General features: G+C 41.2%; 1 protein-coding gene across 4 annotated transcripts in view; it reads left to right on the forward strand.

Moving 5' to 3' along the window:
- iqsec1b (IQ motif and Sec7 domain ArfGEF 1b) overlaps nt 1-25581 on the forward strand; it is a 381341-nt gene that overhangs the window by 120921 nt on the left and 234839 nt on the right. The gene's annotated exons all lie outside the window — the stretch shown is intronic.

A 25581-nucleotide genomic window follows, 5' to 3' on the forward strand; every position in this document is an offset into this window, starting at 1 on the left:
TTGGTATATTCTTTTGTGCCAAAATCAAAATCCTTGTTAATAAACAATGTCGTTTTTGAACCAGTGAAAATCCAAAGGCTCTGCGAAATGTTAAATTATATACAGAAATTGAAACAACGGGGAAAGATAGATTTGATTAAGGATGAGGTTAGGGACTTAAAAGCTCATGTAGTTAGTAGCTGAGCGAATGAAACCCTATACATAACCGTTTTTTTTGCAGACATGATTAGTAAGTTTACAGATGACACAAAAGTATGAGTTATCGTAGACAGTGAAGAAAACGATCAATTACAACGGGATCTTGATTAGCCAGTCTAGTGGGCCGAGGAATGGCTAATCAAACTTAATGCAGATAAGTGTAAGGTGTTGCATTATGGAAGTCGAACCAGGGCAAGACCATCACAGTGAACAGTAAAGCCCTGGGGAGTTTTGCCGAGCAGAAATATTACAAGTACATTGTTCCCTGTAAATGGCGTTGTAGGTAGATAGGGAATGACTAAGACTTTTGGCATGCTGGCCTTCATCAGTCAGCGAATTCAATAGTCAGAGAATTGAATATAGAAATTGGGACCTTATAATATAGTTGTACAAGTCGTTGGTGAGCCACACTTGAGCTGGAAAGAGTGCAGAGAAGATTTATTAGGGTATTGCCAGGACTTGAGAGCCTGAGCAATAGGGAGAGATTGGGCAGGTTAGAACTTTATTCCTTGTAGCAAAGGAGGCTGAGGGTTGGCCTTGTAGAGGTGCATAAAATCATGAGGGGAAAAGATAAGGTAAATGGACAGTCTTTTTCCCAACCAAGAACTATTGGGCTCAGGTTTAAGATGAGAGGGGAAAGATTTAATAGGAATCTGAGGGGCAACATTTTCACACAGAGAAAGTGTGGAGGCTGCGAAATGAAGTACTAAAGGCAAGTACATTAACAACATTTAAAAGACATTTGGACAGGTACACGATAGGAAAGGTTTAGTGGGATATGGGTGAGGTGTGAGGAAATGGGACTAAGTTAGATTGGTTGGCATTGACAAGTTTGGCCACAGAGCATGTTTCCATGCCATTTGATGCAGGCTCTAAATGATAAACAGAATTCTTTATCCAGCAAAGTCTGAGGGAATCCTATTGGAACAAGCTTGTCCATTTTATTTTAATCTGCTGGGTGACTTTTATATGCTACTTTCATTGAGGTAATGCATCAATAGAAGCAGAAGATTTGTATTTGTGTACCCCCCCACACCACAGCTGGTCGGGTAATGGAAATACACTCTTACAGAATGCACAAATTACTACCCAAAAATTTGAGATCTAGAATAAAATTTGCTTTAAAGGAATTTACGAGAAAGGGTAAATAAATTAATCTAATTTTAGGTTTTGTTTGAAGTCTTATTTGTTGATATGTGCAGATGACAGAGCTTTATCTTACAGAAAGTTTCAATAGGGACTGTTTTCCAGGAATGTGACCTCGTCCCCACCCCCTCCCCCCTCAAATCCCGGCACGCAGTGTTGCCTGTATAGTGGTAGGTTTGTGATGGATTCTGTGTAATCCAATTATTGCTCTTAAATGTAATTTTATGAAGAAAATGTTACTGAAATTTTGCGCTGCCAAGAAATTCCATTTTGCCCTACAGTTTGATGCAGAGCTGATGCTATGAATGGAAGGAGTAAGAAATCTTAGTCTGTGACTCTGGAAGGTTATACTCGTGTCCTGTGAACAGGTGTTATCAAATTGGTCTCTTTAGAGCAATATTTTTGAATTGACTTTGGACAGGACTAACATGTATCATTTCTAGGTGAATACTTTACTGTAGACAACCTGACTTTGATACGTTTTCTTAAAAGTACAGGCACCTTTCCTTTCCATTGAAGTCTTTTGTGATTTTTACCTAAATTGGCAGCTCCTATTGAAATAGACTCAAATGAAAGATGCTTTCTCTAACCTCTAGTTACGTTGTGATTGTCAAACTAAAATAACTTTTAATGCTATATTCAGTAGAGAACAGAGGAAAAAATAACCTTCATCCATGTTATTTAAATGAAAGTTGCTTTTCATGTTTGGGACTCAATTTTTGGCGTAGACAGATAATCAAATGTAACTGCTGGACAGATTTATCAGAATGAACATTTTAAATTCATGTAAAAATTCCTTATTCCTTTGCTTGTGAATTAATAATCCGAGGTGAATTATTGATTTTAAAATATCTGTCAGAAAGTACTGTGAAGCAAAATCGAATTTGCAGTTTTAATGTAATTTCAGGCACAGATTATGTCAAAAAATATTTGTCAGTTTATGCTATTGGTCTATAAAAAAAATCACTAAAAAAAATCACTCACCCACTCTCTCTAGAGTGTTAATCATCTAAAAACAGGTTGGTCAATTTTAATCACACCGAAGCACAATTGTAAAATATCAATGTTTTTGAATGATGCCATGGAATACATTTCACCTTTCAAATTTGATCCAAAGGAAAATTAGCAATATCTGGTATCTTGTACCTTTCAACAAAATTACGTTGCAGATTTGTCCCTGTATTAGCTTCTATAGTCAGATCTGTGATCATCCAATTCTGAAACTTTGCTCGCACTGATTTCTTATTTTGCTTCTCTTCTCTTCTAATAATTTCACAGGATCTTTAGCATGTTCTAATTAAATGAGACAATAGCACCTTGGTAGGTCACGCATAGATTTTAGAATAGCCTGGCACCTTGGTAGGTCACGCATAGATTTTAGAATAGCCTTGGGCTAAAAAAATCTCATGACAAGGTGTAAATAAAATGAGGGTGAGGTACACAATGCATGGTAAAGTGATATTACGTCCATTGGCTGGTTTAGGTTAGAATATGTAAATTACAATTAGCTGTCATGAAAAACCTTGTTAAAAAACCCCCAATATATTTGCAAATGTCAATGATTTTAAACAGTTGCATTAGAGTTTTGTAAAATTTAGTTCTAAAAAGCCAAATAAATTGCAAAATGAGGGTAGTAACACTGGCAGAACATCTCAAATATTTCTCAAATAATTTCCTAATCATCTCCTATGGAATAAAACAGAAAAAATTGGAAAAGCTCAGCAGGTCAGGCCGCATCTGCGAAAAAGAGATAGCTAATGTAACAGGTTAAGCCCCTTCATTGAAATGAGAAGGAGAAAAATAAAGCTGCAAGGAAGGGTGGAGGGAGGAAATTCGCAAAGGTAAAACAAGGTGACCATGTGGATAAACTGTAAACAAGGGTAACTGGTCAATAAGTGAATGGGTGCAGTTAGTGTGAAAATATAGACAAAAGAATGTAGAAAAAATTAAGTAGGAGTTGTGAAATGCAGAGGAGCAAGATCTGCCAGCAAGTCAAGTGAGGCATGTTCTCCACTCCCAGAGGAAATACAAGAAAAAAAGAGATAAACAAATTGAGCTAAAATCACAGATGTAGACAGTGAATTCAAGTTATTTAATGTTGTAAATTCAATATTAACTCCAGGAGGCTGCAATGTGCCCAGACAAAACATGAGGTGTTTCTCTTTGAGCTTTCGGTGGGCCTCATTGCAACAGTGCAGGAAGCCACAGACTAATAGATCAGATTTGGGAATGGAATGGAAAATTGAAGCATCAAGGGGAAGCTGGGGTCACCACTGAGGCCTGAGCAGTCACCCAATCTGCACTTGGTTTCTCCTGTATAGTGGAGACCACATTGTGAACACTGAATGCAATATACCTAGAATGCAGTACATCCTAATGGAAACAAGTGCAAGTGCTGATTCATATGGAAAGACAGTGAAGTTGGATTGTGTGATGGAAAAAAGGGAAAGGACAAATGTTGCTTTCGGGGAAAGTGTTGTGTAAAGGATGAGGTAGTTGATGGAAACAGAATAGTGCACCAGGGCGTTGCCAAAGGAATTGTCCCTGCAGAATTGTGGAAGGGGAAGAGAGGGGAAAACTTCTGGTGGTGGAATCGCTTTGAAGATGGTGAATTCGGAGGCTGGTGGGATGAAAGGTGACACCATCCTTGTTCTGTTCCTGAGTGAAAGCAGAAGTGTGAGCAATGGATGTGATGTAGTCAAGGGCGTTGTTATCGATAGAAGAGGGGAAGGCACAATTCAGGAAGCAAGAAGATATTTTGTATCACTGGAGGATATATGACAGTGAGGGAGGAAGTGAAAGAATTGGACAAGCTCATTCTGAATGTGCTGGGCATATCTTCCTGCTCTACATTTTGCAACACCCACTCTACCATCTCTTTCTGTAGCTCAGGAAGGTTCTTTTGTTTCCTTCCTAATTGTGATGAGGGGTCCTTGACCTGAAGCGCTGGCTGTTTCCCTTCCCCCAGATGCAGCCTGACCTTTTGAATATTTCCAATGTTTTCTTGTTTTATTTTAGGTATCAGCATCTTCAGTTTTATTGATTTTGTTTTCACTCTCAATCATGCACCATGAGCTTTCGTTTAACATAACTACAGTTTTGTTAAAACGCATCACTGATTTATTCACTGAAACAATGTATTTGAGTAGATCCAGGTGCTAGAAGATCACATCCTAATTGTTTGAGGGAATCTATAACAATTAAATTACTATCTTTCCACATGGTTTTTAATTACTATCTTTCCACATGGTGTTCACTACCGATTTTCCAGCTCCTTTAATCTGGACAGAATCACGAGCACGCACTTGAAATCCTGCCCGGAAGCCCCCCTGAAAATGTGGTACCTTGCCCGGGTAAGACAGCCGATCTCAACCTCATTGAGAGCACCGTGCCATTCAGTGGGCCAAACTTGACCCCAGCGACAGGGGCTCTGGTATTCCGGCCTGGCAGATCCGTTCCCATAGCTGACTTCCACGGCTAATCGGTGGGTCGAATTTTCCCCCTCCATGCTTGGTGCTAACTAGACGTTAAACAATATCGGTACCTTCAGGATTCTGACTCCTCCAACCATGTGCGAAACCTTGAAACTTTGATCAGACAGTTCCGCCGTTGTGATAGCATTTATGAATCTTACAAACCTTATGTTGAACTGCAGACCTGCAGTAAATTGTAAAGAAAATCCTGTATCTTGCCTTTTGTTTTTAATCAACTATCAAGAGATCGTCAGGTATTTTATTTCTCTTATTATGTATTATACGGTCGGAAATTGGTTACATAGAGTTACAGGAAATTAAAATTTTCATTTTGGAAGTAATATCAATAATCTCGCTCAAACATATGTCCTCATTTGTTCTTCTTCCTCAATCCCGAATGCATATTTTTCTCTTGCTCTCTTCCCCTTTATGCTCTTCTTGATTCACTCCAGTTTTGAGGTGAATTATTCTTTTTTTTGTGCCAATTTTATAGGTTATAAGGTCAAGGAATGATGTGCAATCTTTTCCAGCAGGATTCCAAATGTATTGCGCTGCAATAAAGGGCGGCACGGTGGCGCAGAGGTAGAGTGCTGCCTGACAGCGCCAAAGACCCAGGTTTGACCCTCACTATGGGTGCTGTCTGAACGGAGTTTGTTCTCCCCATGACCTGCGTGAATTTTCTCCAGGAACTCTGGTTTCCTCCCACATTCCAGACGTATAGGTTTGTAGGCTAATTGGCTTGGTTAAATAGTTTCTCGTGTGTTTAGGACAATGTTAGTGTGCGGGGATCGCTGATCGGCGCGGATTCTGTGGACCAAAGAGCCTGTTTCTTTGCTGTATCTCTAAACTAAATTAAACTAAATTATTGGGATAGACCCAAGTGAAAAGGATCCTTTCCAAAATCCTAGATTTATATCTTTGGCACTTTCACCCCTTTCAAGCACTTGGTTTTATTCCTCCTGCCATTCCATTCAGTTTTTTGTTACCAATGTATTCTCACCACCCCAACCTTCTCACTAATATTCATTATTTTCCAAACCAAGCACTCAGTTTCTCATCCAATCTGATTTCAATCTGTACCTCATTTACCCTTTGTCATCGAAATTCACTGACTTATTTTCCTGAACTTGCCCTACTATGCAGTTTTTTAAACTATTACTCCAGCCACCTGCTCAAATTTGCTTCAGAGATAGCACAAAGCTCTGAGGAGCAGAGGGATTTGTATGGCTGAAAGGCTAGAATGGAGGTACTGCAAGTAATTTAAAAATCTAGCAGTGTTATGGTTTAATATGAGGAGAATTTAATACAAAAACGGAGAGGTTGTGCTTCAGTTATACTGAGCATTTATGGGACAATGTAATAACTTACAGAGGAGGTTCACTGGTCTGACCCCATAATAGGTCGATTGCCTTGAGGAATGATTGGACAGCCTAGGCTTATCTGTTGGAGTTTAGAAAAGTGAGAGGGGACCTGATAAAATAGACAATAGGTGCAGGAGGAGGCCATTCGGCCCTTCGAGCCAGCACCACCATTCAAAGTGATCATGGCTGAACATTCTCAATCAGTACACCATTCCTGCCTTCTCCCCATACCCCCTGACTCCACTATTCTTAAGAGCTCTATCTAGCTCTTTCTTGAACGCATTCAGAGAATTGGCCTCCACTACCTTCTGAGGTAGTGAATTCCACAGATTTACAACTCTCTGACTGAAAACGTTTTTCCCTCATCTCCGTTCTAAATGGCCTACCCCTTATTCTTAAACTGTGGCCCCTGGTTCTGGACTTCCCCAACATTGGGAACATGGTTCCTGCCTCTAACGTGTCCAACCCCTTAATAATCTTATATATTTCGATAAGATCCCCTCTCATCCTTCTAAATTCCAGTGTATACAAGCCTAGCCGCTCCAGTCTTTCAACATATGACAATCCCGCCATTCCGGGAATTAACCTAGTAAACCCACGCTGCACGCCCTCAATAGCAAGAATATCCTTCCTCAAATTTGGAGACCAAAACTGCACACAGTACTCCAGGTGCGGTCTCACTAGGACCCTGTACAACTGCAGAAGGACCTCTTTGCTCCTATACTCAACTCCTCTTGTTATGAAGGCCAACATTCCAACATATAAGATCCTGAGCGGTTTAGTTTAGAGATACAGCGCGGAAACAGGCCCTTCAGCCCACCGAGTCCGCACCGACCAGTGATCCCCATACATTTGTGACAGAATCGATGGGGAGAAGTAGTTTACTTCACTGGGAGAAACTAGAACCAGGTGTAATTATCCCAAATTGATCACCCATTTGAGACAGAGATGAGATTAAGATTTTAAAATGTTGAGTTTTTGAAGCTTGGCTCCACTGCTTGATGAGAAAGAGAGCTTTTGAATGTTAGACACAAAATGCTGGAGCATCTCTGGAGAAAAGGAATACATGACGTTTCAGTTCGAGACCCTTCTTTAGAGGTAGGTCATTATAATCAAGGGGATGAAAGGGTACTGAATGAAAGTGTGAATGTGGAATTAAGGTTAAACTGAGATTAAGCATGATCCTATTGAACAGTGACCCTAATTGATATGTTGGAACCCTCATAATCTTCAATAGACATGACAGTTTATAATGATTTTTGACCTTCTCATAGTATATTTCATAGAACTTCTCCATGGTGCATTAGTATACCATTCTTCTGAAGTCACAGCTCTTCCGAAATGTTTTTGACTATGCGCTCCACTCCTGCAGCTGTAGCATGATTCGTGCAAAACAAAGATCTTCACTATCTGCTGCATTTACTGCGAGCATATGGCAGACTGAAAGCTCATTCATTAGGTTAACCTACTTTTTTCTCCAATGAGATCAAGTTGACTTTACATTTTCGTTATATCTGAGTTTAGTGCACAAGAACGAGGCATGGTTTCACTTTGTAAAACTGTTGCCAAAAATGTGACACTTGCCTGAGGAGTTGTGCTTCTAAAGATCTAATGATGCATCAAGAAGAAGAATTGCTTTGGCTAGTGTACAAAATGTAAATTCACAGCATGCCTGCATAAAAACAAGGAATACTAATGGCAGATAGATATCTCTCTTATCCAAGTGTTCCAGGAATGAGTGTCGGGCCAGGGAGATGGCATCATCCGTGGACCTGTGGTGGCGTTAGGCGAACAGCCGTGGGTCAAGGTAGAGGTCAAGGTTTGTAATGGCATAGATTGATTTGAAGTTTATTGCCAATGGCCATAATGAATAAAAGCAGAAAATGCCACAAGTTTTCAGTTTAATTTATTTACTGTCACATGCACAGAGATACAGTGAAAAGCCTGTTCCGCATGCTACCGAGTCCAATCATGCAACACATGAATACAATAAATAGCTTCTCTTCTGGAACAGCACGCAGAGAATTGCTACATTCCAGCATCATCTTGCAACTTCCAAGTCTGAAAAGTTTGTTTTTGGCTCAAGGAGATCTGCAATTTCTTATTTTCTCACATTAAGACCCGTTGTCCTGGGGGCACTGGATTGATAACGTTGGGTTCGGCCGAGCGCAGCGTGATGCTGTAGGCTCCTTCCAACACCAGTCCATGCAGCAGGTTGGACAGCATCTATGGAGATAGAAATAAATACAAGTTTATGTTTCAGGTTAATGCCTAGTTGTGAAAAAGTTATAAATCAAACTTATAATAAGTTGCAGAGTAGGTGAAGGGTAGAGAGAACATAAAATGACTGCAATAATGTGGAAATTAAGAGAAATTGAGTCTTGCTCAGTATTGATACAGAATAAGAGGGGATGGTGAAGGCTTGTTAATCATTGCTGTTCTGTCTAAAAGAGTTGGAAATGAGAGATGAATGGGAATGGAGTGGAAAAAAATGCTTGAATTGTGAGAGGTAGAACACTGTGGTTGTTGGAAATGTGAACTAAAAGAGCACGATGGAATATTCAATAGGTCAGGAATAGTCTGTGGAGAGAATAAAATAGAGTGAATATTACTGGAGATAATCTTGCATCAGAATCGACTGGGCAAGGCGTGTATCTGTAATTGTTGAATTCAGTTGTTTTAGATTTAGATTTAGATTTAGAGATACAGCGCGGAAACAGGCCCTTCGGCCCACCGAGTCCGCGCCGCCCAGCGATCCCCGCACATCAACACTATCCTACACACACTAGGGACAATTTTTACATTTACCCAGTCAATTAACCTACATACCTGTAGGTCTTTGGAGTGTGGGAGGAAACCGAAGATCTCGGAGAAAACCCACGCAGGTCACGGGGAGAACGTACAAACTCCGTACAGACGGCGCCCGTAGTCAGGATGGAACCCGAGTCTCCGGCGCTGCATTCGCTGTAAGGCAGCAACTCTACCGCTGCGCCACCGTGCCGCCCTTGATTATGATAGCTGTAATGTACCTAGTCTGAAGATGAAATGCCTTCCCTCATGCTTTCCTTGGGTTTTGTTGAAAAAATGTGAGAGGCCAAAAACAGAGGCCACATTGTGAGTTGCATAGTGAACTAAACGAACATGCAACTGGAAGCTCAAGGTCACCAATTGAAGACTGAACAGCAGTGTTACATAGAACATAAAGCAGTACAGCAGAGGAGAGGCCTTTGGCCCACAATGTCTGTGCCGAACATGCCGCCTAGCTAAACTAATTTAATCTACCTGCACATACTCCCCCATTCCCATGTATCTGGCCCTTTCTAAAAGCCTCTTAAATCCCTCTCTAGTATTTGCCTCCATCATCACTCCTGGCAGTGCAGTGCATTCCAGGTACCCAGCACCACTATGTTTAAAAAAAACACTTCCCCCCACACATTTGCTTTCAACTTTGCCGCTTTTACCCTAAAGATATAATAATAATAATAATAATAATAATAAACATTTATTTTTTATAGCGCTTTTCCAAATGCTCAAAGACGCTTTACAAAAACAGTCAAGACATAAAAACAAACAAACGAACTGTCCTGACGGAGAAGCGGCGAACAAATAGCGCCAGCGTCCTCTCACGTCAGGGTCCGGCAGTAGACAATAAAGAACACAAGACACACAATTACAATTTTTAACACAAACAACCATCACAGTGATTGCTCCAGGCACACCCTCACTGTGATGGAAGGCAAAGAAAAGTCTTATCTCCTCCTCATTCTTCTCCCGTGGTGCCACGAGGCGATCGAGGCTCCCGACTTTTGAAGCCCCCACCGGGCGATGGAAAGTCCCAGAGCCGAGCCGAGCAGGCCGATGAAAGTCCTGGCGATGGAAAGTGCCACGGCCAGGCCACGCAGGGCGATGAGGGGCCTGATGAGCGGGTCAATCAAACAACGCGCTTCGGGGCGGTCGAAGCTGCTACGGCTGGAGCTCCCGAAAGCCGGTCGCCAGCCAGGGACCTGTGAACTCTCGATGTTGCGGTCTGAAGGGCCCACGGCCGAAGCCTCCGAGATGGTAAGTCCAGGCCCTGCGACCGGAGTCTTCAAGGTCGATCCCAGCTGGAGGCTGCCGACTCCACGGTGATAGGCCGTAGCGCGAACGGAGACATAACACGGTAAAGGTCGCATCTCCGTTGAGGAGGAGATTAGAAAAAAAGGTTTCCCCCACCCCCCCCCCCACATATACAGAGTTAAAAATAAATCAAAAGAAACATGTAAACGTAACAAAGACAAAAACAAAAAAAAAGACAGAGAGACTGCCGGTGAGCCGCAGCTGCAGAACGCAGCCACGCCCCCAATCAATATGCCCACGAGTCTTTAATATTTCCACCCTGGGGATAAAGGATAACTATATAATTCTATCAGGTTTCCCCTGTACCTCCAGCGTTCCATGGAAAATAATCCATGTCTGTCCAACCTCGCCCTGTAGCTAAAATCCTCTAATCCAGGCAGCGTTCTGGTAAGCCTCTACTGCACCCTCTCCAAAACCTCCACATCCTTCCCCTAATGAGCCCACCAAAACAGTGAGCAGTACTCAAATACTGTCGAATCAAAGTTTTATAAAGCTGCATAATGACTTCCTGACCCCTGACCAATGAAGGCAAGTGTGCTGTACGTTTTCTTTGTGATTCTATCAACTTGCTGCCACTTTTAAGGAGCTATGGACTTAGACCTCAAGATCCCTCCGCACTTTAATGCTGTTAAGCATCTTAACCTCATACTTAAATTGAACCTCCCCAAATGCAGCACCTCACACTTGCTCAGATTAAACTCAAACTGGCATTTCTCAGCACATTTCTGTACTTGACGACTATTCCTCTGTATACATTTGACAGCCTTGCTCACAGTCCATAACTCCAGCAATCAGTGTTCCGCAAAGTGGTCACCCAATCTGCATTCAGTATCTCCAATGTAATGGAGACCAAATTGTGATTTGCGAATCACAACATCTGTTCCAGGATTCCATGGCTACCCATTTTGATTTGGAGAAAGCGAATATAGTTAAAGGAAAAACATGGAACTGCAGATGCTGGTGTACAAAATAAGACACATAGTGCTGCAGTATCTCAGCAGGTCAGGAAGCATCCTGGAGAACATGCTCAGGTGATATTTTGAGACGGGACCCTGATTGTAGGGGTTGAAGAGAGCTGGGAGAGAGGAAGGGCAGGACAAAGCGTGGAAGGTAAAAGGTGAACACAGTCGAGGGGGATATTTGATGGCCAGATGGTTGGGCAACGGTCAGTGATGAAAAAAAGAGAAGGTGTGGGGCAAAAGGATTGTGAGGCCGGAGGAAGGAAAGTAGGGCGAAGGGGAGAAATAGTGCAAGTCCAGGTGGGACACAGGGGAGTGGGAGAAGGGAGGAAATGGAGTGTGTGGTGGAGAAAGGAGGGGGGGGGGGAGGGGGGCTGGCGGAACGGTGGTTGTTAGAGGTTACCTAAAAAGGGAGAAATCAATGTGCATACCGTTAGGTTATAAGCAGCCCAAGTGCAATATGAGGGGCAGTTACTCCAGTTTGCATCTGAAGTTAAAGATAAATTGTTCAATGTGTAGACAAGTTTAGCCTGGTGAAGGTGTGTGGGGTGGAGATAAACTGATTGCATCTTTGTACCAGGAAGAAATTAGAAACCCATCAAGTCCTCCTGCTGTGGGATAGAGGATTAGTCACTTTTTTTCCACTTCCCTTACTCCAGGAAAGAGAATTTAGTGGAAGTGTCACTTTTTTTCCACTTCCCTTACTCCAGGAAAGAGAATTTAGTGGAAGTGTCAAATGTGGAAAATAATGATACGGTGGGATTGAACAGGAGGAGGCCGAGAGATTTAATTGCTTAAACATGGCATGAGGCTTGGATATTAATGTGATAAGAACAGTGATGTTGAATATACTGGAAATAACTGTAATTATGGGTGGATACGAAATGTGAAGGGTCGCATTTCCTTTTTGTAAATTTGACAACACTGAGCATGAGGATTCTAACACAAAGATTTTGGTCAATACCTTACTAAACATAAAGGAAACAAACTGTGGGTGAAAGAGTTAATTGATTTTTATAATTGTTGTTCATTAAATATATTAGTGACCCCATTGCTTCATCTTTACCACAGAGTTCTGAACCGTTGGGATCGCTTCTGGGTGAAGGTTGACCCCATTGTAGCCATTACAGAAACCTAGTTCAGAGAGGGATAGGTCTTGCAGCTTAATGTTCCAGGGTACTGATGCTTCAGAAGAGATTGAGGTAGGGGTAAAAGAGGGGGGAGGGGGGGTGTTGCGTTACTAATTAAGGAGGATGTCATGGCAGTGGTCAGAGATGACATTACCGATGGTTTATCCAGTGAGGCTATATGGGTGGAGCTGAGAAATGTGTGCTGACAAGAACCAGGACATGCATGGTCTTGTTAGAGTGAAGGGCAAGGCAGGAAGCTTTGATGATGAGAGAAATTGAGGCTCTGGTCAATAATGAGAAGGGGGAATGGGACAGGTATAGGCAGATGGGATCAAGTGTATCCCTGGAGGAATTTCAGGAACTGAGGAGCAAAAGTAAAAAATGAAATCAGGAGGGCAAAAAGGGGAAAGGAAATAACTCTGGTCAATAATGTTAAGGATGATCCCAAGAAATGTTATCTTCATTAAGGAAAAAAGGGTAACCCGAGAGAAAATGGGGCCCCTCAGAAATCAGAGTGGTCAACTCTACTTGGAGCCATAGGAGATGGGCAAGGTCTTCAATGTGTATTTCTCCTTGCATGTCTTACTGTGGAGAAAGACATGAGGACCAGGGAACTTGGGGCAGTCAAGGGAAGTGTCTTGAGGGCAGTTAGTATTTAGGTCTACGAGGTGCTGAAGGTCCTAATGTGTATGAAGGTGGACAAATCTCCCGGGCCTGATCAGAAATTTCCGAAGACATTGCGGGAAGCTAAATAGGAAATTGCAGGTACCTGGCTGAGATTTATGAGTCATCATTAAATACTGATGAGGAACTGGAAGACTGGAGGGTGGCAAATGTTGTGCCTCTATTTAAGAACAGCTGCATTGAAAAGGCTGGAAACTACAGGCCAGTGAGTCTAACATCTGTGGTCGGAAAGTTACTAGATAGTATTCTGAGGGATAATATATACATGTATTTAGATGGACAAGGGCGGATTAGGAACAGTCAGCAAGGTTTTGTATGTGGGAGATCGTGCATCACAAATCTGAGTTTTTTGAAGATGCGACCTCAAAGGTTGATGAGGGCAGAGCTGTAGACATTGTATATGTGGATTTCAGCAACGCATTTGACTCGGTTCCGCAAGGCATGCTACTCTGGATAGATTGCGTGGGATCCAAAGAGAGCCAGCTGACTGGATAGAAAATTGGCTTCATGGAAGGAGTCAGAGGGTGATGATTGGAAAGTTGTTTTTGGACTGAAGGCCTGCGACTAGTGGTGTGCCTCAGGGTTCAGAGCTGGGACCATTAAAGCACACGGTATTGTGGGTTCAGTATTGACGTGGATAGAGAACTGGCTGGCAGACAGGAAGTAAAGAGTAGGAATAAACGGGTCCTTTTCAAAATGGCAGGCAGTGACTAGTGGGGTACCGCAAGGCTCAGTGCTGGGACCCCAGCTATTTACAATATATATTAATGATTTGGACGAGGGAATTGAATGCAACATCTCCAAGTTTGCGGATGACACGAAGCTGGGGGACAGTGTTAGCTGTGAGGAGGATGCTAGGAGGCTGCAACGTGACTTGGATAGGTTAGGTGAGTGGGCAAATGCATGGCAGATGCAGTATAATGTGGATAAATGTGAGGTTACCCACTTTGGTGGCAAGAACAGGAAAGCAGACTATTATCTGAATGGTGGCCGATTAGGAGAAGGGGAGATGCAACGAGACCTGGGTGTCGTGGTACACCAGTCATTGAAAGTAGGCATGCAGGTGCAGCAGGCAGTGAAGAAAGCGAATGGTATGTTGGCATTCATAGCGAGGGGATTTGAGTATAGGAGCAGGGAGGTTCTGCTGCAGTTGTACAGGGCATTGGTGAGACCACACCTGGAGTATTGCGTACAGTTTTGGTCTCCTAATCTGAGGAAAGACATTCTTGCAAAGAGTAGGAATAAACGGGTCCTTTTCGGAATGGCAGGCAGTGACTAGTGGGGTACCGCAAGGCTCAGTGCTGGGACCCCAGTTATTTACAGTGTATATTAATGATTTGGACGAGGGAATTGAATGCAACATCTCTAAGTTTGCGGATGACACGAAGCTGGGTGGCAGTGTTAGCTGCGAGGAGGATGCTAGGAGGCTGCAGAGTGACTTGGATAGATTAGGCGAGTGGGCAAATGCATGGCAGATGCAATATAATGTGGATAAATGTGAGGTTATCCACTTTGGCGGCAAGAACAGGAAAGCAGAGTATTACCTGAATGGTGACCGATTGGGAGAAGGGGAGATGCAACGTGACCTGGGTGTCATGGTGCACCAGTCATTGAAAGCAAGCATGCAGGTGCAGCAGGCAGTGAAGAAAGCGAATGGTATGTTGGCATTCATAGCAAGAGGTTCTGCTGCAGTTGTACAGGGCCTTGGTGAGACTGCACCTGGAGTATTGTGTGCAGTTTTGGTCTCCTAACCTGAGGAAAGACGTTCTTGCCTTAGAGGGAGTACAGAGAAGGTTCACCAGATTGATCCCTGGGATGGCGGGACTTTCATATGAGGAAAGACTGGATAGACTGGGCTTGTACTCGCTGGAATTTAGAAGACTGAGGGGGGATCTTATTGAAACATATAAAATTCTTAAGGGGTTGGAGAGGCTAGATGCAGGAAGATTGTTCCCGATGTTGGGGGAGTCCAGAACCAGGGGTCACAGCTTAAGGATAAGGGGGAAGTCTTTTAGGACCGAGATGAGAAAACATTTCTTCACACAGAGAGTGGTGAGTCTGGAATTCTCTGCCACAGAAGGTAGTTGAGGCCAGTTCATTGGCTATATTTAAGAGGGAGTTAGCTGTGGCCCTTTTTGCTAAAGGGATCAAGGGGTATGGAGAGAAGGCAGGTACAGGATACTGAGCTGGATGATCAGCCATGATCATATTGAATGGCGGTGCAGGCTCGAAGGGCCGAATGGCCTACTCCTGCACCTATTTTCTATGTTTCTATTTTCTATGTTACTGCACCAGAGACTCGGGTTCAATCCTGACTAGGGGTGCTATCTGTACAGAGTTTGTACATTTTCCCTGTGTCTGCGTGGATTTTCTCCGTGTGCTCTGATTTTCTCCCAAACTCCAATGACATACAGATTAGTAGGTTAATTGGCTTGGTAAAATTTTCCCTCGTGTGTAGGATAGTGTTAGTGTAAGAGTGATCGCTGGTCGGCGCAGAATCGGTGGGCCGAAGGGCCTGTTTCCATGCTGTATCTCTAACTTTAAAGTGAAGTCTAAACCAAAATAATCCAAACATGCATCATCTTATTTACTTTCTTCGGCGTCTGATAAGATTTGCACGTCTTGAACTTCTATAGGTGCATCGTTAGGGCAACTGGTAGGGCAACTGCTCTGCTCTTTTGTCTGCCTGAATCTGCAGAGAGTGGTGAACACAGCCCAGTCCATCACGGCTTTAATTTTCCTTTATCCAGTCCATCATCAAGTTGTGTTACATCAGGAAGGATGGATGTTTCCGCAAGGATGTTTATCACCCTACCCATTCCCTTTTCTCTCACCTACTTTCTGGGAGAAGATAAAGAATCACGAAAGTCAGAATGTCCAGACTTGAGAACAGTTGCTTTCCCACTGCCATCATACTCCCGAACCACTCACCTCCTTCACATCCCATTCACAGATTCCGGGTAACACTGCCACGTATTCTTCCTCTTAACTCTCTCGTTTGGTTACTCGATTATTATACTTTAATATTCTGTTGCACTATTTGGATTTTGCATTGCTATCTTGCACTATTTTGCTGTTTTGTACTTGTCATTGTATTTATTTTTGTATTAATGTATGTATGCTGTTGAATCTGTGAGCCTCGTGTGAATAAGAAATGTCTTTGCACCCTGGTGTATATGACAATAATCTAATCTAATATGAAATCCTGTAATTTGTAAATTCTTGGCCAACATAGTTTACGGGCAGGTGAGGTTTACTTTGATGCTTAATTTCATTTGTTATAATGCAGTACATTTTGCTTGCAAATGTAGCTTCATTAGTTTATGGAATTTTTAGCTACTTTATTATTTCCTTACTTAAAATGAGCCAACTGATCAATTAATCCAATAAACATAATTATCTGAATTTTTGTGGAAGACCTAATGGGAGAATCGCTTAAAATCCAAAGTACATATTTTAATGTTTTTGAAGCGCAAAGATTATTGCAGGTGATTACAGTTCTAATACTTACCATTCTATTGTTTATTCCAATATTTATGGGTATAGACAAATTATTCGATAGAATTATATATTTTCAACGGGGGTATATCAGAACCGAAAAGATCATCAAAAATCTTTAAGACCAAATTATTCATCTGGATGTTCAAAAAGCTTTTGCAGATTGAAACTCAAATATCCAAAATATCTTTCTTTGATCATAGTATTCTGAGGCCTGACTCTTTGGGTACACAAGACTACAATGTCCATGACCATGCTTAAAATGCTAAGTGGTACAGTAGTCAATCTGGAACCTACCTTAATCTCTATCACAATGATGCAAATATCGGAGTTCAAGATGTCTAAGTCTGGTTCAATGTAGGCCAATTAAGATAGCACAATTGTCTATACAAGAATGTCTCATGGTCCAGTCCACACCAAATCACTTAATTGGCTTCCCACTATGTGCCAGTAGCCCAACCCTGTTCATAGATAATACTGTTTATTTAACCAGAAGTACTTGTAATTTCAAAAATGCTAACGTTTGTAAGTTAGATATGAAACTTTTGAAGGCAGGTCTGCCTTTGTATTTGTGGCTACAACAACTAATTATAGCTACTTTTTTTCCAAACAATCATTATGCTTCTACCAAGAGTTAGTTATAGTATGTAAAAGTTCAAAAGGAACATTATAGTCTGACGCTAATATGCCCTGCCTAGATTTGAGGAAACAGCCTTTTACATACAACAGATGTGATTTGTGCTTTGGTTTGTAGGTGGTATTGATGCATGTGACTGTACCTTCATACATTGAGTTTGAAATGTTATAACCTAGTGGAGAGGATGTTAACAAATCTTTAAAAATATATCCTTGGCAAAGGAGAGAGAGAAAATTGAGACATGAGTCAACCTCTACTCTTTTTATTTTTGTTCAACAACTTTCTCTTGACTGCTTCACAAAACTTCCATAAAAACACATTTGTTTTTGTTTTTGCTGTCAATGGATGGGGATTTTTTTTCATGGTAAAGGAATAAAAATAGATTCAGTGATGCACCAGTTTGATTGAAATACTTCTATGAAAATGTTGATAATTTTGAAGCACCAAAATAAGAAGTAGGTTGGCTGGACCAGGTGCACTCTCATCAAGAGAATATCATTGTAGGATTCAAATTTATCTCTTCTACTAGAAAAAAACATAGCTCGTTAAGCACAAGTCAATTGAAAATAGATCGTACTTATGTTCCTGCAGTGAATAGCTTATCTGTCCAGTTAATTTGACCTGAGACACAGCCTTTTATTATTTTCGATCTCATCAGCATGGTGCATTGATTAACTTAAACAAGTGAAATTAATGCTTGGGTGATTTCAGAACAAACAATGCCTCCAGGAATTGATGGTTTTGTGTCACACTCTAATCTGTTCAAAACTTGAAAATCATAAGGCTCGAAATGTATCAATGCATGGCTCGTATCGGTACCTTTTACCATGCAGAAAGCAAAGAATGTGGGAGTTAATGGAAAACAGCTTGTTACCTGGAAGGAGCAAATCATGAGAGATGAGAGGGTTGCGTTAGGGTAGGTATGATTTGGAAGGTTAGGGTGGTATAGGTGCAGTATTGCTGGGGTTGTTGGTGAGGAGGTAATTGTCATTGAAGGGAAAATGGAATTAAGAGCAGTGAAGACCTTAAGATAACCAAGGAAAAATTTGGACGGTGACTTAGGGATAATCGGGGATCAGTGAAAGGATGTATTTCTTGGGAGAGGGGTTGACGCTGTCTGGAAGTGGGGGTGGTAGAGGAAAGATCAAAAGGAGCATAGATAATATTGGGAGGGACTTTTGACCAATTGTTTTTGTGCGTGAAGAAGGGATGAGAACTGGTGAAATCGGTAGGAGACATGGCATACTAATCATTGTTTTAGAACTCAGAAGACAACATCGTACATCGATTGGGTTTGAGTTTTAACATAGTAAAGAATTGCAACTTAAGCCATTAGTTAATGTAGATTTTGGAAATGCATTCTACACAACAGTGTTGATGCCAGCAAAGCAGTTTTGATGGTTGTTGTACCAGGCAGGAAAATCATGAATCATCTTTGACCTTCGGCCCTTATTCATTTTGGTAATGATCTAGATAATGATCAGTTGTGCTGCGATTCATTTATACTGGCGAGACCAAGTGTAGACTCAGCGACTGTTTCGCCGTACACTTGCGCTCGGTTCAGCAAGACCTACTGGATCTCCTGGTTGCTAACCCCTATTCCTATTCTGACTTTCCATCCTGGGCCATCTCTATGGCCAGAGTTAGGCCACACATGTACTAGGGGAATAGTATTCAGCTTGGATAGCTTGCAATCCAACAGTATGAACATTGACTTCTTCAATTTTAGATAACTAACCAAACCCCACTCCCTTCCCCCTCCACTCTATCGTTTCCTCTGGTTTTATAATTTGCACCTCTTCTATCGTTATATCCTTATTTCACATCTTTTGTCTTTCCATTTCTGGCCTATGTCCAACCATTTGCCCATCAAAAACAACACACACCTGTATCCACCTATTCACCTGTATCCACCTATCACTTGCCAGGCTTTGTCCTGCCCCTCTTCTTTTCCAGATTTCTTCGCCCCCTCCCACCACAATCACCAAAGAAGTGCCCCGACCCAAAACGTCACCTATCCATGTTCTCCAGAGATGCTGCCTGACCCGCTGAGTTTTTCCAGCACTTTGTGGCTTCTTATAGTTCAAGGTGACAACTCAATTGCAAAACATTTTAATTTCCATAAATGGATGCCAACAGATGTTGGGGCTGTTTCAGAAATCTCTACAAACCTCTTGATGCTATTTTCTTTTTACTACCAAGCACTGGAACAGCAGTTTTTATTGAGTACCTTGCAAAAAAACGTTGATTTGAAAAGATTTAAAAAATGTAATCTGCAAATATCTGCAAAGATTTTTTAAGTAATCTCCAGAGAGTGGTTCTCTGGTCCTGTTATTCATTCTGAATACTCCTCTCTACACTACTTTCACGGCTTGTGATACTGTGCCCAGCTGGCAACATAACTACATGATTGGATGAGTCCATAAAACAACTTAAATTACAAAACCAAATGTTCCAGGTAGCAGGAGGACATCAAATTAATACATCACAGTTGGATTATATATTAGTGAGGCTAGGAAATTATTCTTAATCAATGTTGCAATTAACTTACCATTGAATGAATGTTTTAAGTTGAGCTGTTATATGCATTTTTTCTTTCGACAAAATAAATGCTAATTTTCAAGCATTTAATTTTTTTTTGTCTTCAATTTAAACTTTCAATCTATCTGCCTTCTGGGAAATAATATTTCAAATAGAAATTGATTTCTTCACTAGACAGTGCCTAAAAACAAGCAACTCTTTTAGGTCGTTTCATCAAAGCTGGACCCTGACTGTTACTGCTGCAAGGAGTAAGATCTGTAAAACAGCAAGGGTCTAAATGTTGCATATTTGTTAAATGTTAAAAGTATTAGAAAATGAAAGTTCAGGGACTACATAGAGTTTAGTTTGAAGACAACTTAACCAAAGGTTAACAATTTTGTTTGCCTAAGCAACCTGTTTTGCAGCTACGTATATTATTTACACAATATTTGACATTTTTATGGAAAACGTAGCCCTGCAATTTTTCTTTTTGTATGTGTGTGTGTGTGTTTGTGGTGGTGAAACGCAGTGGAAAATTCAAAGATTGACTGTGGCAATAATAGACCATTTTAGAGAGTGTGAAAGGAAAAGTACATTTATTTGAAAGCCTTAGATTCAGTTGGTACTTGGAAAGCTTACATCTATAAAATAACTTCAAAAATTTTTTTTTCTTCAGTAATAGGCATGATTTGCTGTTCAAAATCAAATCTAAATGGATGCTTCTAGCGATTCTAATAATTTGCCCAATTATGTTATTTCCCTGAATCCTTGCTGAAATTCCTTAACTCATTAATTTGAAACTGATATCTTTCATTTGAAAATATGGTTTCCTGTTTATCTCACCATGGACAAAAATATAGTCTGTAAAGATTTATACATATTGCTTCTGATATTGATACTGGCATTTTATGAAAAATAAATTCCTGTTGAAATCTGCAGTATTGATAAATTATTCTCCGGCATCTTCATTATTAAAATATATATTTGATACTAAATGCAGTGTTATCATGGTAAACATTATGCTTTACTGAAAATGATTTGGGGAAGAAAACACTATGCAAATACGGATATAATTGAAGTTGAAATGCACATGGAAAATTCATCTTAAAATTGTTAAAAGATTCAGTTTTTGAAAGAACAGGCTTTGTGAGAGGGGGGGTAAAGCACAATTTAATACAGACTTTCACAAAAAATGGGAGCACAGTACATTCCATTCACATGTTGATTTTAAAATATTAGTATGTATGCTATTAGCACAAATGCCAACAGGCAGTGAAGAAAGCTAATAGCATGTTGTCCTTCATAACGAAAGGAGTTGAGTATAAGAGCAAAGAGGTCGTTCTGTAGTTGTACAGGGCCCTGGTGAGACCACACCTGGATTATTGTGTGCAGTTTTGGTCTCCTAATTAGAGGATGGACATTCTTGCTATTGAGGGAATGCAGCGTAAGTTCACGAGGTTAATTCCCTGGATGGCGGGACTCTCGTATGATGAAAGAATGGAGCGACTGCGCATGTATTCACTGGAATTTAGAAGGATGAGAGGGGATCTTATAGAAACATATACAATTATTAAGGGATTGGACACGCTAGAGTCAGGAAACATGTTCCCGATGTTGGGGGAGTCCAGAACTAGGGGTCACAGATTAAGAATAAGGGGTAGGCCATTTAGGACTGAGATGAGGAAAAATCTTTTCACCCAGAGAGTTGTGAAATTGTGGAATTCTCTGCCTCAGAAGGCAGCGGAGGCCGATTCACTGGATGTATTCAAAAGAGAGTTAGATAGACCTCTTAGGGCTAGCGGAATCAAGGGGAGAAGGCAGGAATGGGGTACTGATTGTGGATGATCAGCCATGATCACATTGAATGGTGGTGCTGGCTCGAAGGGCCGAATGACCTACTCCTGCACCTATTGTCTATGTATCCATGTAATGTATAATTTTGTCACCTATTCATGGTTCAATTAAAAAAAAGAAACTTTGAGGCCATGTAAAGTAAAAGAACTTTGGGAAGTTTGTTTGATTTATACTAGTCCTGGCATCAGTATAAATTCCTGTTTAGATTTTAATCCTATTGTACTGCAATTACCTGAAATTAGCAATTGAGGGGAAAAAAGAATTACATGATGTAAATGTGAAATAAAGATGAAGTAGTGATTATCTAGTGAAATTGGAATTTAGAAGTCAGAGTGGGAGTGATAGACAGCTGGGAGCTCTGGGCCACAAAGCTTTTGGCATCTCCAATAGAAAGAAGCCTCATTGTGAGTAACAAAAGTAATATTTTAAGTTAAAGTCATGGGAAGAAAGTGAAAGTCGGGGAAGTATCATGTGAAAGTGAGACCAGGGTGGAACTTGGCAGCGAGCATGATGGAAATTTCAAGTCATGCAGTCAGCATTGAACCGTCACCCTCACCTTCCTTCTTAGTTTCGTCATTGTTGCCACCTCCTAACCTCGCACTGAAATTCATCACCTGCACATCAACAACTTCAAGTCCAAAATCAGAATTCTATTCTAAATTTTACTACATTGTGGTTATTTATATAAGAAATAGGCGTAGAAGAAGGGAAATTTACCCCTCAGGACTTCTCCACCTTTCCTGACTGATTTATTGGCTCTATCAGCCTGGAACATCAAAAGCCCAATGCAGTTATGAGATGCAAAAATAATCAATCCTGTAAGTAAATGTTTTTCCAGTCCGAAACTGTCAATGTTTTTTCTTGTGAAGGACTTAGCTTTCCACTCTCCAAGCTTCTTGTCAAGCCACCTCAGGATTTTACAAGTTTCTGCAAGATTACCTTTCAAACATATGAAATGAATTCTGGCAAGGTTGGATATTGCATCTGAACTGTACAGCAGTGCAATTAAGAATCAATCAAATTGTTGTAGATCTCTAGTCATATAAAAGATCAGTCCAGGTAAGGACATAGGATTTCTGTCCCTGAAGAATGTTTTTGTGCCAGATTAGTTTTCATGACAACCCATTGGTTTCATGATCTTTATTCCAGATTTTTAAAAAAGTTTTTGAATTGAACTTTGTTAGTTGGTGCGCTGGGCTTGGAACATCTCTCCCCATATCGTTCTCAAAGTCTACAGATATTAATCCACTAACTTGACCACAATGCTCTCTCTCATGCCACTTTTTTGAAAATGAAATATATTTTGTTCGAAGCAAGTGGAATTTGTAACATGGGTTAACATAATCTAAAGGTGCACTCAGCAATTATGAGATGGCGTGTCAGTAACTGCAAGCAACAACCAATGCAAACTTTTGCTATTTGGGGAAAAGCTTCTCATGTTCCTTTTTGATCTTTGGCTTTTAGAAAAGCACCAGAACTGCAATGATTCAGCTGCAAATTGGCCTCCAGATTATTGTACACTGCCCATCCTAAATCTTGGGATAGCTACTCTTGTCTGCATGTAAATAGTGATCATAATAAATAACATGTACATGCAGGTAGTTTTAATAGTAAAACATTTTTGATAGTGCATGTGCTTTGCAGTTGTGATACTGGGTATTCAACTGTTGAAAAAGCTCTGTGATATCCATGGATATAATGTAGCTCTTCTTTTAGTTGAGCTGATTGGAGACCTGGAAATGCAGCATACAAAAGTTTACCTGTGAGAAAGTCCCTTGATAAGAACTGCAAGACAGTTCTGATTAAAACCTTTAAACTGCGACCAACAGTTTTATTGCCTGTCAAATTCAGGATTTCCAGAATTCTTATCATTGACTTTCTTATCATCATATCTATCATATCATATCATATATATACAGCGCGGAAACAGGCCTTTTCGGCCCACCAAGTCCGCGCCGCCCAGCGATCCCTGCACACTAACACTATTAACACTATCCTACACACACTAGGGACAATTTTTTTAAACATTTACCCAGCCAATTAACCTACATACCTGTACGTCTTTGGAGTGTGGGAGGAAACCGAAGATCTCGGAGAAAACCCACGCAGGTCACGGGGAGAACGTACAAACTCCTTACAGTACAGCACCCGTAGTCAGGATCGAACCTGAGTCTCCGGCGCTGCATTCGCTGTAAAGCAGCAACTCTACCGCTGCGCTACCAGTTGTCTGTTTTGTGTCTGATGCTTTAGCTTGAATGTTTCTGTTAGCTTCTGTTCTTCAGAAGTTGTTATTAGGCCCAACCATTGTTCAGGACAGCTGGTGAGAAGGGTACATGATATAATTTCTTGTTGTTGTATAATAAATGTTGTTTTAAGTGTAACTTCAGATAAATGTTTTAAAATGCAGTTGAATATAATGAAGGAAAATGCAATCCCCTTAAAGGATACACTTTCTGCTTTCTGCAGAGACTGTTCCCTTTGCAGCTCCCAGGTTAACTCTTCCCTTCCCACCCAAACCACCACCTCGTCAGGTACCTTCCCCAGCAACCGCAGGAGATGTCCCTATACCTCTGCCCTCGACTCCATCCAGGTGCCCCGATAGATCTTTCAGTTGAGACAGAGGTTCACTTGCATCTCCTCCAACCTCATCTATTGCATTATGTTCGCAAGTTATAGGAGTAGAATTAGACCATTTTGAGGTTCACTTGCACCTCCTCCAACCTCATCTACTGTATCACAAGTTATAGGAGTAGAATTAGGCCATTCGGCCCATCGAGGCTATTCCGCCATTCAATCATGGCTGATCTCTGCCTCCTAATCCCATTTTCCTGCCTTCTCCCCATAACCCTTGACACCCGTTCTAATCAAGATTTTGTCTATCTCTGCCTTAAAAATATCCACTGACTTGGCCTCCACAGCCCTCTACGGCAATGAGTTCCACAGATTAACTACCCTCTGACTAAAGAAGTTCCTCCTCACCTCTTTTCTAAAAGAGCGCCCTTTAATTCTGAGACTCTGATCTCTGGTCCTAGACTCTCCCACCAGTGGAAACATCCTTTCCACACCCAGTCTGTCTATGCCTTTCATTATTCTGTAAGTTTCAATGAGGTCCCCCCTCAACCATCTCAACTCCAGCGAGTACAGGCCCAGTGCTGTCAAGCGCTCATCGTATGCTGACCCACTCATTCCTGGGATCATTCTTGTAAACTTCCTCTGGACCCACTTCGGAGCCAGCACATCCTTCCTCAGGTATGGGGCCCAAATTTGCTCACAATACTCCAAATACAGCCTGACCAGTGCCTTATAGAGCCTCAGCATTACATCTCTGTTTTTGTATTCCAGTCCTCTTGATGTAAAGGCGAGCATTGAATTTGCCTTTGATAGATACAAAATGCTGGAGTAACTCAGCATCTCTAGAGAGATGGAATGGGTTATGTTTTGGGTTGAGACCCCCCTTCAAACTCCTTCAATGTCTTTCTTCAAACATTGAATTTGCCTTCTTTACTACCGATTCTACTTGCAAATTAACTTTGTGGGAGTCCTGCACCAGCACTCCCAAGTCCCTCCGATTTCTGGATTCTCTCTCCATTGAGAAAATAATCTACGCCTTTGTTCTTGTTACCAAAATGCATGACTCCGCACTTTGATATACTGAATTTCATCTGCCTCTTCTCTGCCCACTCTCCAAACCTGTCCAAGTCCTTCTGCAGAGTCTTTGCTTCCTCTACACCAGGGGCCTCCAAACTTTTCAGCACGAGGGCCACGTTATATATTTGGCACATTTTTGCGGGCCGTAGGAAAAAATAAAGAAGTGTGAGTTTTATAAATTTAATGAACTCAACAAAAGTTTAGACTAGGTTACGTTAGATTAGATTAGGAAAGGTTTAACTAGGTTAGGTTAGATTAGGTTAGTTTACATTAGGTTTATATGGCAACAAATAAATAATATATAATTTTAAAAAACAACTTGAAATATTGGAATATATATACACCATTGGTATACAA

The sequence above is a fragment of the Rhinoraja longicauda genome, chromosome 17 (genome assembly GCF_053455715.1).
Source record: "Rhinoraja longicauda isolate Sanriku21f chromosome 17, sRhiLon1.1, whole genome shotgun sequence".
Taxonomy (NCBI): Eukaryota; Metazoa; Chordata; class Chondrichthyes; order Rajiformes; family Arhynchobatidae; genus Rhinoraja; species Rhinoraja longicauda.